The following is an 18589-nucleotide window of genomic DNA, read 5'->3' on the forward strand; positions in this document are numbered from 1 at the left end:
CGAGCAGCACCAGGACACCCGAGGAGTCTGGAAACGCGCCAAGGCCGAGGCACAGGACGAACGGGATGAAACCGCCAGTCGTGTCCCAAAGAATGGGGCTCCCCGCCTGCGGCAGTTTGGTTTGGGTGCCTGAACCCCTCTCCCGGACCTGCCTTCCCATCCCAGCTGCTGCGGGGCTGCGACCGGCTCCGCTCTAACTGCCTACAGTGATTAACTGGGCTTGCTTAGAGGGTTGATTTAAAAATACTAAAAAAAAAAAAAAAAAAAAAAAAAAAAGTATTATTTTTAACTGGCAAAGGGCTGAGTAGAAATGAAGTTAGAGTGGCAAAACGTGCTTTTGCTCGCAGACCTCGTTTCATTTCCTGAACTGCTCGAAGTCGTGCTGGCACAAGCGCTTTCTGCTACGACGACTCTAGGAGTTTCCCAGTTGCACCAGCAAGCACTCTCTGATGGAGCTCAGCCCTGGGTACCAAAGTTGACAAAATACAAGCACTCGCACTTCTCTCACCAGATACGCTGCCACCGCGCACCGTTCGCCCCGCTCAGGCGACGAGATGAGCCGTGCTAGTTTCGTTTTTATTTATTGTGAAGTTTACTTTCAGGTTTTTGTTCATTTGTTGAAAACCCTGTTGAATTTCAAGTTGAAATTTGAAACTTGGATTTCAAGTTGAAATTCAGCTGAGACTAACGTTTTGTCTTCATCCGCACCCCACGGCAGTTTGGGAATTCAGGATTTTCCAGCTGAAATGCTGAATTTGTTTCAGAGCCGGACCCGTCCGGGCCCCCGTTCCTGCGCACACACCAACGCGCTTCCCTTGACGCGTATGGCCGCGGCGGCGAAGCGAACCGCGCGTCCCCCAGATCCCCGCTGGGGAGCGGCGGCAGCTCCGCCGCCGCGCAACCTCCGCGGTCCGCGCAACCGCCGGCGGAAGCGGCTCAGCCCGGGACCGCCCGTCTGCTGCTAAAAACGGGAAACCCCGCGAGCGGGCGCCGGGTCGGTTTGCAGGGTGGTGGTGGGGGGAGCCGCGGGCATTTCTCTCCCCCCCCGCCCTTCCCCCGCGGGGCGCGGGGAACCCGTCGTTTTGCGGGGGGAGGGCTCTGATCACGCGCCGTTCCGCACCGAAACGTGGAAAAAAAACCCCAACCCCCCCCCCAAAACCCCTCACTCCAAGCCCACGGTTCCCGCCCCGCGCGGAGCGGGAGCGGCCCAGGCGCCGCCGGTGCTGGCGGCCCCGCAGGTGGGCCGAGCGCCGCGCGGCCCCGCCCACCCCGCGCGCGCCCCAGGCCCTCCCGGCCTGCGTGGCAGCCGGCGGGGCGCGCGCCCGAGCGGCGGGCGGCGGCGCGTGCGCGGGGCGGTGCGGGGCACGAGCAAGCGAGCGCGCGCGCGCGGGGCGAAGTTGTCTGTGGGACGCGGCGCCGCTTCGCTCGGGTGTGGGGGCCGAGGCCGCCTGAACGCGCCCCCCCCCCTCCCTCACCACACCCCTCCCCTTCTCCCTTCAACCTCCCCCCGTCACACCGCTCCGGGACTGGGGTACCGGCGCTTCTCCGCCGCCTCGCCGGCCGCAGGTGAGCACCACAGGGCCCCGAGGGCCGCGGGCGGGCCGCGCCGCGCTCCGCCGTGCCGGGGGTGTGCCCGCCGCGGGGCCCTGCGCCGCGCGGCCCCTCAGCTGAGGACGCCGCGTTTCCGCCGGCTCCTCGCCCCGGTCCCGCCGGGCCGGGCCGCAGGTCGAGCGAGGGCCCGGGGTGGGGGGGAGCGGGCGGCCGCGATGCCGGGGCCGGCGGGCGGGCCGGCGGCAATCCCGGCGCGGGGTCCGGGCCGCGGCGCCTCGTGTCCTTCCGCCTTACCGGAGCTGCCGTGCCGCCGGCCCCGGGGCCGGCACGTGCCCGGGCGGGAACGGGAAGGGAACGGGAATGGCCCCAAAACTGCGAGGGCTGGCGGGTCGTCACCGGCTGCTGGCGGGGAGGGGCTGTCTGGCAGCGTGAAGGTTTGAGCAAAGTTAAAACTATTACCAGAACACGAGCATTTGTGTGGCTTGGTGTCGGTGCGGAGTTGCTTGGGTTTGGGAGTTTTTTTTGAGGGTTTTCTTGGGGATTTTGCCCACGTTAAAGGCAGCGGTGCTGCCCAGCGCACATGCCCTGCGGAGCGGGTCCCATGCGAGCGCCCCGCGCGTCGCGCTCCCAGTGCCGCCGCCCCCCCGGCGAGCCCGGGCTGTGCTTCTCCCTCCGTCGTCTCCTCTCGGGGAGAGTCCGGGAGGTGGTGGGGAGAGCCCCGGGGCTGCCGGGGGTCCCCGGGCGCCGGGCTGGAGCCTTCGAGCTGCTCCTCCCTCCTGGCCATCCCCTCGCCCCCCCGCAGAGGAGCGTGCTGCTCTGGGGGTGCTCTCTTCAGGGCTATCTCAGAAGAGAGGAACTCTGAGATAAAACCAGCGCTTTAGGGATTACCACGTTGCTTTTGAGAGAGCACATGTTAGAGCTGAACTATGAAATACCATTTTTTTTTTCCCCCAACATGTTATTCCCTCCGAAGTGCGATTTATGCTTTTTTAGAATAATGGTGGATTTCTGAGCTCCATCTGTTTGTCTGTCTGTTCGCACACACGGAATATTTCTGCCAATGGTGATTGCCTATGGCGTTATTGCAGGATAAGTAGTTTGATAGGAAATATTGTAGCAATTAGAAGTCCAGTGATGCAAGTTCCTGACACATTATGACTGCCTTGCTGTCATTTCTGTGTCTCTTTAAAAGTTCCTTTCTGTGAATCATTGTAAGCAACAGTTTAACTTCTGCAACATTTCTACAGTTTTTACATTTTGAGACATCTCTTGACATTGAGTCAAACTCTTTCCACTGTTATTTTTTTCCTGTCGACATTCTTTGTGACAGTCATATTCTTTTAAGCAACAACAGAAAAAAAAAAAAAAGAAAAAAAAAAAGGAACTTCTTTTAGATAAGAGTGTTGCTGCCCCTGTTTCCTATGGCTCTGTGCCTTAGAGACCTAAAAAAAATGGGAACTGGGAGGAACTTTTATTATGGTGGAAAAAGAGCATCTTCTGTGGGAAGTGAGATTTCTAGACGGAGTGTGAGTGACTGCTGTCACCCCAAAGGAATTGTCAGAACAGAATCAACCTTTTGGTTTCTTAACACCTGCGACATATAAAACACTTCTGCTTGTTTCCTTTTCCCTCCTTCCACTGGAATGCTGTTTCTTGACAAATGAATGTTTTATGAGAGAGGGCGGACACATAATTTGAATACGAGTTTTAATATAACTTTTCAAATTCTTCAGTATTCATTTTGTTGTGAGACAAAGCAGGTGGAGATTAATAGCTTGGGCTCCAAGCCCACACTGGGAAACAGATTTTTTTTGAAAGTACTTGCTTTCTGTGATCCTACACAAAAAGTTTTATGTCAGTAATGTACATTGAAAACACTGAGCCTACACTGGCTTTTCTCCTTTCTCTTAATAATTGAGGCTGTACTGGAGAAAATAGTGGGAGATTCTGAGTTTTATGGGGCAGCATGCTTTTTGGCTTTATTCAGAGCTACCTGTTGGTCTCAAGGCCTCTTTCGATGGCTTTAAAGAGTTTTTTGTGTACTGAATGATCTATTAATGATTGTTTACTCAGAGTAAAATGAAGTGAGTTTTTTTGTATGGGGAGAGGAGCCAGAAACACCTGTGTGGGTTTTTCTCCTACTCTACCTCTGCTTTCTTAGCTGTAAAATGGGGGTAGTTACCAACAAATCCACCTCTTGCGCACCTTCACCACACACTTTCTAGATGCGTAGAAGGTGAATTAGTGGACGTACTTGAACATCTTTTCCTACTCTATGTAGTGCCAAATATATTTAAACTCAAGGCTATGAAAAGTGTATACTCAGCAAACAACATGGCAGTACTGAGTAGACCGTGTGAACTGGAGCAGCCAACAAGTGGGGCGGGCAGTAGAAATCAAATGTATTCATTCTGAATTTAAAGCAAGAACATTGACCATATGTTGCTGGAGAAGCAGAGGAAGCAGTAGAGGAAGATTTCAAAAGCAGGATTATGAAAGTGGGCGTCAGTATGGCCTCTGGGACTCTTGCTCTGTCTTCAATGAAAGCCTCGTTGGGATACAGTCCTTACAGAAAATGAGTTTAAAAGCCCAACTTCTGTTTTAGTTCTTGTTACAGAAGAGGTTGTTCGTGGTGATCTCCAACAAATGAGAAAAATAAGTACATGCAACCTCATTTTAGAAGTTGGGCTCATTACCATTGAATGAGCGTGTTGTTAATTGCAACTTCCTCAGTATTGCTACAATTCAACACTCATCAGAGGGTCAGTGGCCATGATGCTCCATATGGTTTGAGCAAAGGATTATGATTAAGGAAGTCATGAATAGCCATTCTACCTGTGACACACGCTCCTGCATTTGTCTTGTAAGCTCACTTAACCAGTCTGTTTTACCTTTTATGGGAATGATGGTGACTAATTCAGTGTACACCTATCCAGGTGCTTGACCGGGTTGTTTGTAGGAAGTTGTGGTATATGTCTTTGTATCCAGTATAAATGCAAGATGCAAGAAAAACATTCTTGCAATGTTGAAAGCAAACACTAAATACTCATGCAGTTGAAAGAGTTCACAATTGCCTTGATACCACTCATCACTGAAGACCCTGAAAACATGGCTTCTGGCAAGAAAATGGTGACAGGCGTGGCGGCAGAGGAAGCTCACGGGTGTCCATGCCACGCTCTGTGGACTGGTCAAAATGGCCTTTCCCAGTATAGAATCATGTGGAAGTTAAAGGTTATCTAAAGTGGACAGAATTAACACTTTGTCCTCTTAAAGGCAGAGGCCTTGAAAATAATTTCATCTGTTACTAAGTCCTGTTAATGCTGTGTTTATTATACTCACCCTTCCCTTTGTAAAGCTTTTAGTACAAGCACATGCATGTACTCAGCAAGTTCCTTGTGCTTTTTCATCAGTAGATCTCTAAGTGCCCTAGAAGATAAGTATGGTTTATCTGAAAGCTGAGGATAACAGAATCAGGAAGATTCAGTGTGTCTCAGTGTCACGCAGAGTCCTTAGATGGCTGAGCTTACACCAGCCAGCTTGGTGCTACGGAAGGGGATGGTTTCCCTTGTGTTCTCTCTTCCCTTGTGCCAGGGCTGGTGTTCTGAATATTGGTGAGTAGGACTGCTGAGTAAATCGGTGTAAAACTAAGGAACCCACAAAGGAGGGGAAAAAAACCCCTAAAAAATGTTTGATTAAATAAGGGAGTTGAACCACGTTACTCTTTGTGGCTGCTGACAGGGCAGTTTGTGTTTTCCATAGCTGTGTCTTTGCCTTTTCCCAGAGGGGAACTGACCCACCAAGGGATCAGCAGAGGGACTGGGCTGAAAGCTGGGGAAAGTGGGCTGGACCCTTCTGGCCTGATGCTTTTAAGGGAGCATTAGCCCGTGGGCTGCAGAGTATGTTGGCCATGATGTGGTGTAACAGGTCTCTTCCATGTTTCCATGTTTCACTGTAGAGCTGTGTCTCTGAAGTTAAAAGGAGGAAAAAAAAAAATAGTATGTGGGAGATAGGAGAAGAATGTGTTCCAACTGAGAGGTAGTGTTGGCCCAGACAATATTTTTCTTTTTGAAGAAAAAAACAGAAGCCAAAAAATTTGCATGCAGAATCTAGATTTAAAACGGACTTTAAAATCATAGTGGTTTTTTTTCCAGCAGGTTGAAATTGCTGCAGAGTGTCTAAATTACATAGAAAATGAAGCTGTATAAAATACTTGTTTAAAAATTTCTTGCACGTTTTGGAGGTGTGTGTGGAGGTGTGTGCATTTGCCAGTTGGAAGCTGCTGTCTTTAGTTGGCTGAGATGTAGGACAGGGAGAACCGAGGTTCTGTGTAAGTGTGTGACAAGGTGGGCAGTTCTGGACATGTAAACTAAGTTTTGTTTAAAAACAGAAAACCACAGGCAGTTATTTTTAATAGTGGCTCAAATGCAGAAGTCTGTAAAGCTGTCAAAACTTTTTATGGGTAGATAGGTCTTTTTCTATCTTGGCTTATTTTTTATACGCATATTGGATTGGATCAAGATTACTTCAAGTTCTAACCTGTGTTAAGTATTTAAACATCTGGACTTGCTGTAAGCGCCATTGCTGTACATGCGTGAGAAGTCTCCGGGATTGTTTTTTAAGATTTTAAAATATTTCAGAAAAAAAAAAAAATTAAATTCAATTAATACAGTATATTTAGCTTCTAGTGTTTAGTCATATGATACAGCTTATTGCATAGCACGATGCAATAAATTGCAAATATTTTTATGGTGTCAGTACAATTAAAGAAATTAAATTTCTAAAGTGTTTACTTCAGCTTGGTGCTACTTTAAGTGTCTGCTATCATAGATTCCAGGCAGTGAACAGCTGTCTGTCACAGATGGGAGAGGAAAAAAAACTTCCCCTTAGCTTCTTACTTCTAAAAAGGTTTCCATATAAAACCAGTAGTAATGTAATACAACCTTTTAGTCAAATTTGAGTTTCCTGTTACATGTTTAAGTGAACCGACAGCAGACTATTTGAAACCAAATGGTGTAAGTGAATGAGACTCTAGGAATTTCATACTCCAAAGCATTCTTGAAACCTCACAAATGCTGTTTAGCAGTCAGAATGCATTATTTATTACACCTCAAAAAAAAAAAAAAGGAAGAAAAAAAAAAAAGACTTGCAGGTAGTTTATTAATTCTTTAGAGTCTGCTGTGTTTCAGTAGGGTAAGGTGGTATTGTCTGTCCTGTTCTTGCATGGTGTTTTACACAACAAAATCGGGTAGATTAGAAACTGTCAAGGGAGTGTGTAGCAAATCCGTATTTTTAATAGAGTCCAAGTGCAGTGAAGTCTGAAAAAGAGCAGGTGTGAAAGGTGTAATGGTTTTTGTTAGAGTGTTTTCTGCTAAGATTTCAAGATGGTAGAAATGGAGTTTGTGCACAGAACTGCATGAATTTAGTTTTAGATTCTAAATTAGATATGCTGTTTTATTGTTCTATGAGCTAGTGCACCATGGCAATTATAAAACTTATTAAAATAGTTACAGCATGTCTGATCACAAAATGCAAAAGATGGTAAGATTGTTCTTATTAAATGAAAAAAAATGCTGCTGCTGCTGGCAAAAAGCTTTTTCCCTTAATGGTTGTTTCCTCACTATTTTTTTTTTTTTTTCCCTCTCTGGACTATTAACAGGTATATTACAATCCCAAGGCACTTCTTAAAGTTTTTGTGTTTATTTGCAGTGAGTACCTTAGGTCTCGGTTCTGGACTGCAGCCTTTGTATGTGCTCCACATGATGAACCAAAGTAGGTGCCAAACGATCCTCTGCCTTTGGACAGACCTTGGGCACCCACCCTGACAGATCAATGCATTTGCTTTTTAGGAAGGCAGTTTATTTTGTCATTTTGACTGGTTTTAGTCATAATTTTCAGGTAGTTCTCATTCTGATTTCCCGTCAGGAGCTGGCAGGTGCAGTGGTCTGTGCATGGTTCAGTTCTCCCTATCTTTAAAATGTGGCTGCACCTCTGGACTGATTTGTCTCAATATAATGTGTAATATGCCTTTTTTAAAAGAAGTTCAGTGCATGGATTGTTTGTGTAACATCATTTGGAAATTGTGTTGAAATGTTGTTTTTCCAAGCATGGAGACGCTGCTGAGACTGTTCCAGAACCCCCTTTTGGAAACGAACCTTCTGGTTAGGGGGAAGAGATGGCTCCAATCTTGTGTTGCCGGTGGCAGAATGATGTGTGGGAGTGCTCCCTGGCACACATTTCGGGCAATGCTAGTTTGGTGAGCTTAAACCTCTTCTAAATCACCCTAACTGAGAAATCGAGGGTAATAAACCCGAGTGTGACAACACTAGAGAAAAGGGCAGAGATTCCCCTTTGAGGAGGGGGGTGATAATGTCTTGCTGCCGCGGCTGTTTACAAAATGAATGGCTGTCAGCAGCCTGGCTGGTGTGTCCCCAGAAATGCATTTCAGCATTACCAGGAGACAGCTGAGGGACCTTCCTGAGGAGGCCACAGTGTCTCGTTTCAACGCAGCATCCCACCTTTTGGGCCCAAAATGTCTTCCGGTCTTTGATCTGGGTGGGATTCCCCCGGACTGGTCACACTGTCCGTTCGGGGGACGCTTTCGCCATCCTGCTCCTCCACGCGCTGTAGCCAAGTGAATCACAGTCACCTCACCTACTGCGCTAGTATTTCAGGGGTCAAAAACCAAACTGATAAGGGCTGTGACCCCGCGCCCAGCCCAGCCTGCTGACGGAGCAGGTGTTCCTCCACACCCTGGGGAGGATTTGCAAGTCTTTCATTTTGCAGAGCTCTGTGACAGATACTGTTCTCCAGTTACTTTTGTCGTTCGGTCTTTGAGAAGGCCACTTGCTACGAGGTGGGAAATATCCACCAGCCCGTTGAAAACTCACGGCGTGCACGAAGTGGAGCTTTAAGTCCATGCTGACAGGAAAAAGGGGTGCCGGATAGTTGGGATTGCTCCCTCTGAGAGCCCGTGTGCTGGGAGGTAGCACAGCCCCGGCTGTTTTGTCCGTACGTGGTGCTCGCTTCCAGGGCAGCCACTGTCTCCTGGCTCAAGTGGTGCAAGTTAATATAAATTCCAATTTTTCTTCTTTCCTTGGAGCCAACTGTCCTCTTTCACTTGGGAGAGTTAACTTTTTTCTTAACCTAGAGATTTTTAAACTGTGGAGTTGGAGATCAAAATTGCTGCAGATGGTGCAATAATTGGGGAATGTTGACCTACAGGATGGATTGTAACTTCACAGTACATTCAATATGATTCCTTTCAGGAATTTCAGTTTAAGTATCTGTTGTGTTCTTGACCTTGTGGACATTTGTCTCTGCTGTCCTGAGAAGGAATGGGGTTTTCTCCTTGTTGGGACATTTTGTTTCTTGCACAGGAACACCCTGAATGTCAAGCCTGTCTTGGAGAGTTTGTGGTGGGTTCTGGTTCTTGGGGCTTATGTGTGTCATTATGGTGAGGAGATGGAGGGAAAAGCCATAGATGTTTTAAGGTTCCTTTCCTCCAAGAGCAGGGACTCAGAGTAGAATAGGTATCAGCAAACATGGACACAAAAATTCCCTCTTTCATTCATGGAAGTTCTGCTTTCATTCTTTCGTGCTGTCAGTATTTCATTAGCTCTTCTGTCAGAGCTGTGCAAAATGGAAGTATCAAAAATGTTAAACTGGAACAAAAAAACCTCCAAGCAACCTTGAAAAGGTTTTTAAAAATATATGAATGTATTCCAAGAAGCAAATAAGTCACAACTGTGTGTGTCTGTATGCTACCCTTTAATCAGTTGAGAAACCTAAGTGGTGACTTTCAGCTGTCACTATATTAAGAACCAGTGCTGCCTTTTGTGGCAGTCTGTATATACTGAACTCAGTACTATGTGGTAAATATTCTTGCTGTGTTTTCATAATCATTCTACTTAGAGTAAGCGCTTCTTGGGTGGGTATTACAAAACTGTTAATCTTTATGGTATTTATAGGGTAATTTTTAACTCTCTTGAGCTCCTTACTTCCTTGCGGGTCAATTACTCAATTTATAACATGATGTCAGTTGTAAGAACTTTACCATCCAAGAGTAAACAGTGTTGGGTACGGTTCTTTACCTGTGTTTGCTCTTAGTTCTTTGTATATTAAGGTATGCAATAACTTACTCTGACTTACTCAGTGGGATTTCTTTTAGTCTCCCTGGGTTGTACTTTAAAGTGACTGTGATGACTTATTTTAGCTTTTGTGCTCATCACTAATGCAGGGAGAGGGGAAACTTGCAGCCGTTCTCTGTGAAGAAAAGACTGTTCATCAAGTTGCAGATACTTAAGGCAAAATTGCTGCAAATAGTGTTAAAATATATTTGATTATTGATGAAACTGCTGTAAGTCAAAGATTTTGTGTTGTGAGCACACGGCACTCTAGGGGAGGATTTGGTTCTGTAGTAGGGAGGGATGGCTGACTTGATTTTATGTTCTCACTGTAGTTGTCCATGTTACAGTGAAAATCTGCTCTGACTCTGGGCCTTCAGTTGGCCTATGGAAAGAGAGAATAGAGTCATCTCCCGGCTCTGGAGTTTTTCTTCTCGAGATTGCCTTTCCCCTTGCTTCTTTTGCTGTCATCAGCACCACCACAGTGGTGCGACCTGATGGTGGTGATCCTGGTGTAGCACAGGGACATGCCCTCTTTCTGTAGCATTCTACCTGTTGAGAACAAGTTTGGAGCTGCAGGGTGGGAGAGAGGTGTGTGTAGTCAAGAAAATTGCTGGTGACTTGGAAATCCTGGATTTGGGGAGCATCTCTCAGTGTTCACGTGGCCACTAAGCTCTTGGAAACAGTAGAATGGTAGGAAATTTTCTGGAAAGCCTAAGGTAGATAAGGCCAGAGTTGCTAAACAGTCTAGTGCTGTAGTCTCTTCCTTTTGTTACCTGTGAATGCTGAAGCGAGATCTACCGGCTTTTCTTCACTTAGGCTTTTCTCTTGTATGTTTTCAAGATGAAGTTTCTGCTGCAAAAGCAGGTTTGAGCATCTACGATGGCTTTTCGAGAATCTAATAAGTCCCCAGAGGAGCCCGTGTTCTAGATGTACTTTTCTTTTTTTCCCAGGGGTAAACCATGATTCATTCTCATGGACAAACAGACCTTGTAGGTTTTTTGGTATAATGTGCTGTAGGTTGTCGCCCTCGGTGAAGTGCGTGTTGTTTTCAAGGATTCAGACAGGGGTTTTTTGGTGTTGGTTGTTTTGTAAGCACATCACACTACGGTGTTCCCAGGTTTTTTTGTGTGGGGTGTTTTTTCCCCATAAAACCCTTCAATATTCTGTTTACTTATGGATTAGAAAAATGTCAAAGGGGTGATGAAGGAAATAAGAACTTTATTTTCAGAATTGGAAGGTCAAATGTTTACTGCCTCAGCATCATTCATTCCGTCAATAACAAGGCAATGAAAAAGAATATTTCAGCACTGCTCAGACCATCCTCTCCTAGTCATCTTATTCACATCTTTTGGAGTATTTGGTTTTAGATTTTCCTAAAGGCAGCTGTGTGGGGGAGCTTTGTGCTGGTATCTTCTCTCCCGCACAGCGTGGCCGTGGCATGGGTCTCTGAGGTGCCCTCCTGCCTTTTGTCAGCTTTATTTCAGAGTTTGTGGACTGGCAGGAGAACCTGGCAGTGTCTTTCCTCTGGCTGGTGTGTTGGTCAGCTAGAAAAGCTTAAGTGAAAGTGAAGCCTGGGTTGGCAGATGAGCATTGTGTGTGTTTTTTAATAATCTGTTTGCATGTGGTGCTCCAGAGGAAGTAAAGTTGGAAATGAATCATTCATCACGAGTCTTATCAGACTTTGCTGAAGTCGCATGTTATCTTTCCTATTGTTCCTCTGAAATTGGGGACAGCTGAGTGCCAGCTTGCTCATTTTTTTTGGTGACATAGATGGCAGTAATGAGTTTGATAAAAGCAGCTAGATGATGTGGGGAATATAGTTTCCCTTTGGAGACTGTCTCTAATTTGTTATACAGGGCCATATTTAAATTTACATCTACTCTTAGGTCATCAGGCAGCAGTAATAACCAGGGTAGTTTCTGTTCATGCATCCAATAAGTGGCATTAATTCCCCTCTGGACTCAGTTGCTGTTGTCCATAGTTTTTCCTTCCTGCTGTTACCGTAGCATGAAACACTGGTGCTTGCAAGTACGTGGCTCTACATTTTGCTGAGAGCACATGGCAGTTATGTTCTTCCAGCGACTAAATACCATTTTACTAGTAGCCTTTTGGCTTGGTTTAGACAGTAAACTCTTCAGGGAGTGAGTTGTCATGCAGTGGAGCCAGGGTCACTACCTGCTGTGCTGAAGCAGCTCTCTTTCCCACCTCCCATGTTTTAAAGATTGGGTTTGACCTCTCAAACTGGATGGGGCAGTCCTGCCTCTGCCTCCCTACGCTGAGGGTTCGCGTTTCTGGGACTTTGGATTCACCTCTCTCTTGCCTTGGTTTGATCTGGAATAGTCCATGTCTGTCAACCACCTGGTCAATGTTGCAAATTCATTAATAACTATTTTCTATTTATTTAAGTGGTTTTCTTCCATGTGTTCCCCTTTTCCACACATTTACTCTTTTAAAACAAGTTGTTATGCAGCTCTTGGTTGTTGTGTAGGAACTCTGTCCACTCACAGGAATGCGTGCTACTGAAATGGCTTTGTTGTTTTTATGGAAACCTTGCCCACACACTCCTTTTGCTTTCCAAATACCTATAAATCCCTGCAGGATCCTGCTGACATCACTGTGGTGGTCCATGCTGATTCTGTGATACTGTCTAGAGGTTAGAGCAAAGTGGAGTGTGGAATCAGGACAGGCATATTTTGGCCTCAGCTTTGACTCCAGTCAAGTCTGGACACTTAATACACTAATTCATGTTATTTCAAAATAAATTGCTACATCACTATTCATTTAGATTTTTCTACTAGCTCTTTAAGCTGGTTTGTTCTACATTAGCTCAGTTTGATCCTTTGCTGTCACTGCTCTTTAATTTTTATTTTTCTGCTTTTGTACTTGCTTTGCTCAGTTGGTTGCTGCTTCACTGGCTGTGTGTGGATTTTGCTGGACTTGAAAAATTTTTGATGAGTAGTAGGGTGTTATTTACAGGTATTAATCAGGTGTCAACATAATGTGCGTTGATATTACTAAACCATATTATAGTTTATTTTGAAATACTGTAAATATTTGTGTTTCTTTTCTGAAACAAACCTTTGCATTTGTGTAAGTATCTGATGGTAAACAGTTGTCTTTGAATGTTGATGAACTGGTCTATTTTAGATATTTTCAGCTGTGTTCTGCATAATTACTCCTAAAAACTGGTTATTTGAGATGGTTGGAAAATTACATTTTACTTAGTGCGTGGATTGCTGAAAGCTGAATTGCATTCTGTGCCTCAGCTGGACTTTTTTGTTTCTTTCTTTTAATTGCATTAGCATTTTAACCTGAAGTACTTCTCGTCATGGCTGTGGCTCATAGGTATCTGGAGGTAGATAGAACAGATGCTGCATTTTGAGAACATAAGGTAAAGGCCTTTGCAAACGTCTGTTAATTCTTTGGTTTCATGCTCTCCGACACAAGTGGGTTTTTTACTATTATCTGAAGGACTGTGTAGTATCTGCAAACCAGCTGTGAGATGAACCTCAGTTTTAGGGGGAAGGAAAGACCAGGGCAGGGCAAGTCTTCGCCACTCTGCCAGTTTCTTGTACCTGTATGGGGAGAAACTGCTCCATCTCTGATCAATATATTACTGTAGAGCTGGGAGTGTCTGGAAGGCACCTTGTGGTATATAGCTGAGATTTTTCAGACAAGAAACTGGAAGGGAAACTGTGGAGCTGTTGTCTTGGTAAGTAAAGCATAGTTTTTCTAGCTCCTCAAATAGGTGAAGGTTCTAACAGCACAGTATTAACCCGAGATCAGTGCGGTGTCTGGGCAGTCAGGGAGGTTGGGAAAGAAATGCAGGGTGGGCAGGATAGAAGATTTTTGTTTGCATGAGTAAGCTTATGGTTTTTAATAATCTGATACTACTGAGTTTATGCTTCAACATTGAAGCTTATTAGAATAATAGAAAATTGTTACAGAGAGGGCAGAATATAGTGTGAAATGTGATTTGTCTCTTATACAGAGCTTGCACGTTTAGTTATAATTTTCTTGAAAGGTTAATTCCCAGTTTCTCTTCAGAACATTCTGTGCAGGCCTTTCTGTAGGAAAAAAAAAAAATCGGACCCAATTTAAATAGACAAGTCTTGTGAATCCTGAAAGAATTTGGGCATTTAGCCCAGGAAAGGGAGAGTTCTCTGCAAGAACTTCATTAACCCTGTCTGTCGTCAAAATAAGTAATAAAAGTAACTACGCAGACATTATAAAGAACAGATCTTTTTTGTTTTACCCCGTAGCATTGATCTGCAAGGCTCTGGTGAATGCATCTCGTTCTTTAAGGAAAACTGTGCTCATGTGGGAATGGAGATGGAGGTGTGTTCTGTACAGTGAAATAGAAGTATGGATATGAACTAAAGAGCTGCATTAATTTTTGAAAAAACTGGTGCCATTAGGTCCAGATACTCAGGAACGTGTAGGGAAGCTGACTGTTTAGAACAGATAAGACAGCTTGTAGCGATATTGATAATACAGTCTTATTTAGAATATTTTGAGGTGGAAAAAATACAAACATATTTCTGACATAGCTATTTTTGTAAGTGGAAAAATGTTAAATCTTTTTATACGGGGAAGAGTTTCTGCTTCCGTTTGGCTGTTGCTTGCAAGATCCAGATGCTGTGAAAGCTCTTCCTGCAATGCTAGCATCTGGCTGCTTGGAAGTTTGCGCAGGGTTTTATGAGGTGGCTTTGAAGTTGCCTTTGGATTTGAATCATATGAATCTTTAGATTGGCTGGGCTGCATAATTCTCGACATCATTTCCTCTTAATTCTGATAATGAGAAATGTAAATACTTCAAGCTGTTGTTCTGATGTTTTAAAGTTGGGTGAGCCTATATCTGTATCTGTCTGTATCTTCCTCCATTCCTTTTCCCTGTATTTGAGGCAGATATGTTGGCTATTAAAGACTCAAATTAATGGCTCTAGAGATAAACTGCATGAACAGTGGTTACAGCAGGTTTCAGGAATTTTTAGCCCATCTGACATGGGCTTACTCTTGTACTTTGGTCTGCCTAAGATTTCCTTAAACATTTGAGAAATTACAGCAATATTTCAGAAGTATTTCTGTGAGGTTTGCTTAATACTTGTCAAGTGCTTGGAAGTGTGCTAATTAAAAGGTATTTATCAGTGCTAAGTGGTGGTGTTTCTAATCACATATGTATATATGTATTTATAGAAGACTGTTAGGATTTAAGGTCATATGTTTGTTAAGCTTTCTGAGAACAGACCATGCTGAACAGTTCCCACATTTGGGTTTTGGGGCTGTAGCAGCAGAGCTTATTTAAAATTTTTGTTGTACTTTGGATGTTTTTGTCTTACTGGCTTAAGATGATCCGTTTGCTTGTGCTCTTGTTTGAGATGGCTAGTTGCTAAGGGTGTCTTGATAGGGACAAGCTGTGTGAGTAGTTTGGATTCTTAGTTGTGTGTGGTAGAAGCTTATTTTAGGGATCGGCTTAAATTGGGTGTTTCTGCCATAGGTTGGGAACAGTTGGTCTTCCCTACTACTTGATTTTTGGCTCTTCTTTTTTACAAGGGCTCTTCAGGTGTTGATCGAGAGTGGAAACTGTTTGCATTTCACAGGTAGATTGTCAACTGGCTGGTAGTACAGTGAGTTTGCTTACTTATGTGCAAATAGCTGATTGTTCCCTTGATGCAGAAGAGAGCCAGTACAGCCAGCATGATAATGAAGTTGACATTACTGGTACAGACAGCGCACGTTTCGTAGCTGTATGTGATGTTAGTTACTTCAGTTATGATTTAATGATGTGAAAATGTCTGGCAGTTTCTGTGAACATATACGTTATGAATATATTTCCAGCCTATATTTAATCTTTCCTTCATCAGAAATGAATGAATTCTGAGAAGGATAACAGAAATGTTCTTAAATAATTTGGCTTCAGGCTTGAAAGCTTTATTGCATTATAAATTAAAAGGTGAGCATGTTGTTGCATGCTTAGTAAGCAATAGAGTAAAATTCCAGGTAGATTTAGTATGTGTTTATTTTTAACATGCGTTTTGTTAGCAGCAGTAGTGGCCTGAGAGGTCTATCTCTAATGTTGCAAAGGTTGTAAAAATGAATATAGTGAATACTTTTGGAAGGCTCAAAATTGCATCTAGAAGAATATAAATTAAGGTATGTTGGTTTCTTTATCAGAAACATGCATAAGTGAAAACTAGTTGGGGGGAAAAATGCAACCTACTATTGCTCTACTGTGTTCACAGTATTACCTCTCTTCAGAGGAACTGTTGTCACTTTAAATGCCATGGACTGCTATCCATCCTCAATTTTGGATGTGAATGTGTATTTGATATTTATCTACATCTTACACAAACGTTGTACATAAATATTTGCATGTGGTGTTGCTCTAGGAAATTCCATGCAGTGAAATAAGGAATACTCCAATGAGGCTGCTGAAAAGGAACATTTACCTTATCACATTGATTAGTTAGTCATAACTATAAATCACCAAGCCTCTTGGCACTGATCCTGGGAATGTTTCATAGGAGCTGTGTGAAACCACCCCTTGTAATGGATGGATTGAGCTACTTAACATCGAAAGTGTATTCAGAAGACTTTTACAAACAATTAAGTCTTTTGATTTGGGACAAAGTTCTAGGGAGCAAATACTGCAATATAGGAAAAAAACAAAACCTAACTCTTAGCTCAGATTAAACCTTTTTAAACCAAAACTAGAAGTAAGATAACTACTTTACTGGTTGGTGGTGAGAACTGATGATAGTAATGGGCATATGAAACTTTCTATCAGAAGTATTGTATAAACTCAAGTAGCATTTTGAAGCATAGTAATACAGCTGAAGATGGGAGAATACTGTGTCAGACCTTGGTATTTTCAAGTCATTTTACTAGATTTGTCCCCAAACTAGAATAGAGAGTATTTGAAATTATAATCTTGCTTGTTTAAAATGAGAATATGGACCTGAGCTGGATGTAGAGAGTGGTTTGAAAGAGAGTGGGGAGTTTGACACAGATACTTAATTATTGGCAGGAAGCATTTGTTTTATTGACATCTACAGCGAGATGGCTCTGAATAGCTTTAAATAGTTGACTTAATGTCATTTTGCTTCTAGGTATGGAACAGTGAATTACAGTGTCTGTCACAGCATTTGTTTAATGAATATCAGTTGTTGACATAGTATGAAAAGGCTCTAGGGCTTTTCAGCCATTTTACTAAAACATTCTCAGTTAGTGGATTTTGGATCTTCGAGAAGCCAGCACTCCACTACTGGCTGTTGAAAATCTACTTTGCACAAAATCTTACCAAAAGGTCTGCACAAAGTCTTAACACAAACCCATCTGCACCTGCTTTCAGGGTAATTCCGACACTTGTAAAATGGAAGGTGCGATTAAAACACCGTTCTTCTGCTCAGTGGTCAGTTTGTTACATCCTCATCTTTTTTAAGGGTTTATAAATTGCAGCTACATTTTCACTGAGGGCTGTGACTTGGTTTCTGCATTTTGATTGGGCAGCAGCTACTTGTAAAATTTTGAATATATAAATGCATAAATATATTTTTGTATTAGTGTGAGGTCAATTCCATAGTTTGAGTATTTGTAACATGTTAATATGAGTTGTTTAAGGTTGGATGAGGATATGCTTCTGAAAGTGTTCAAAGATATCCATCTGTTAAATTGAAATAAAGGTTGAGTTAAAAAACACAGGTGGGGTCCTTAGTACTTGAAAATACTGATAAAGAAAATTTCACTTTGAAACACAACTGTTGTCTTTAGCTGCATTTCGTGACTGATGCTTTTATTATTTTTAGTACTAGATCTAGGGCCTGCCCTTTGAAGTTTCCCTGATATTAAAGGCTGGGAAAGTTGATTTCTGCCAGTTTTCATTTGTCCTTTAGAGCTTATGTCAGTGAGGATAAGTAAAGTTATATTAGATAATATATTAGCACTTTGGTCATGGATGGCATTACTAAATCTAACAAAGTTGTGTAACTGAGCGATCTTAATATATTGCTTTTAAGAGTCTGTTCATGCTTCCATATATTTTATGCTTTCTCGGGCTTTGCAGGTGTACGTAACTCCTGCTGTGTTACATTTACATGTGTACATTTATAGATACAGTTTCATCTTAGTGCTAAGTCTGAAATTTTGAACCTATTTACTGGTGATAAATCTGCACTCTGTTTAACAGTTCTTGCTGGAATGCCCTCATTGCAATCTGGAGCTGTTGGTAAGACAAACCGTACGGTCCTTCCTCTGCAGGGCCACTGGTGTTTGTAGGCAGCCGTGCCGCCGCAGTGCTCCGGCCAGCTGTAGGTTGTGTAGGCAGCTCGTTCTGAACAGTATTTTACTGAATTGTATTATTTAACTCTCTTCTTGCAGCATTCTCTCCTGTCTCATGCATTTCAGTGGCATTCCTCATGTTGTTTCCTTCAACATTCATATTCATAATTTTTTTCAGTGTTGGCAGGTGTGTATTTCACATTAACATGAGGGTTTTTTTGGATGTTAGACTGCTATTTGCTTATGGTAATTTCCAGTCATCATAAGGTGACTGTTGAGAGAGATGAGCAGAGAGGAAAAAATTGTCAAGCATTTACAGTAAATACTCTCTGCTTTTGGAAACGCTGTCAGAAGTTTAATTGTTAGGTTCAAGTAAGTTTGTCATGTGCCAGACAGAATCAGTCTGCTGTAATGAACGGGTTACGCACTTCACCAGCAAAAAGGGAGAGTGAGAAACCAAGGGATGCTCAGGATTTCCTGTCACCTTGCACTGCAGAAGGAATGGGGTAGGCTTTTTAACCTAGTCTGTAATTAGGTTTTGCATGGAAGCATATATTACTGCGCTTGCTTTGCCAGAGCTCTTCAGTATGATGGATGAGATTTAAAGGTTGATCTGACTAAATTGCAATGAGAAT

General features: G+C 43.4%; 1 protein-coding gene across 2 annotated transcripts in view; it reads left to right on the top strand.

Annotated features, from left to right (window-relative positions):
* The first annotated feature begins 1364 nt into the window (after window positions 1-1364).
* Window positions 1365-18589, top strand: part of NEK6 (NIMA related kinase 6) — a 69233-nt gene continuing 52008 nt past the window's right edge. For both annotated transcript variants that reach the window (XM_074891576.1, XM_074891575.1), the window contains exon 1: window positions 1365-1566. The gene's annotated coding sequence lies outside the window, so the exon portion shown is untranslated. The remainder of the gene's footprint in view (window positions 1567-18589) is intronic.

Source organism: Strix uralensis, chromosome 21, assembly GCF_047716275.1.
Source record: "Strix uralensis isolate ZFMK-TIS-50842 chromosome 21, bStrUra1, whole genome shotgun sequence".
NCBI lineage: Eukaryota > Metazoa > Chordata > Aves > Strigiformes > Strigidae > Strix > Strix uralensis.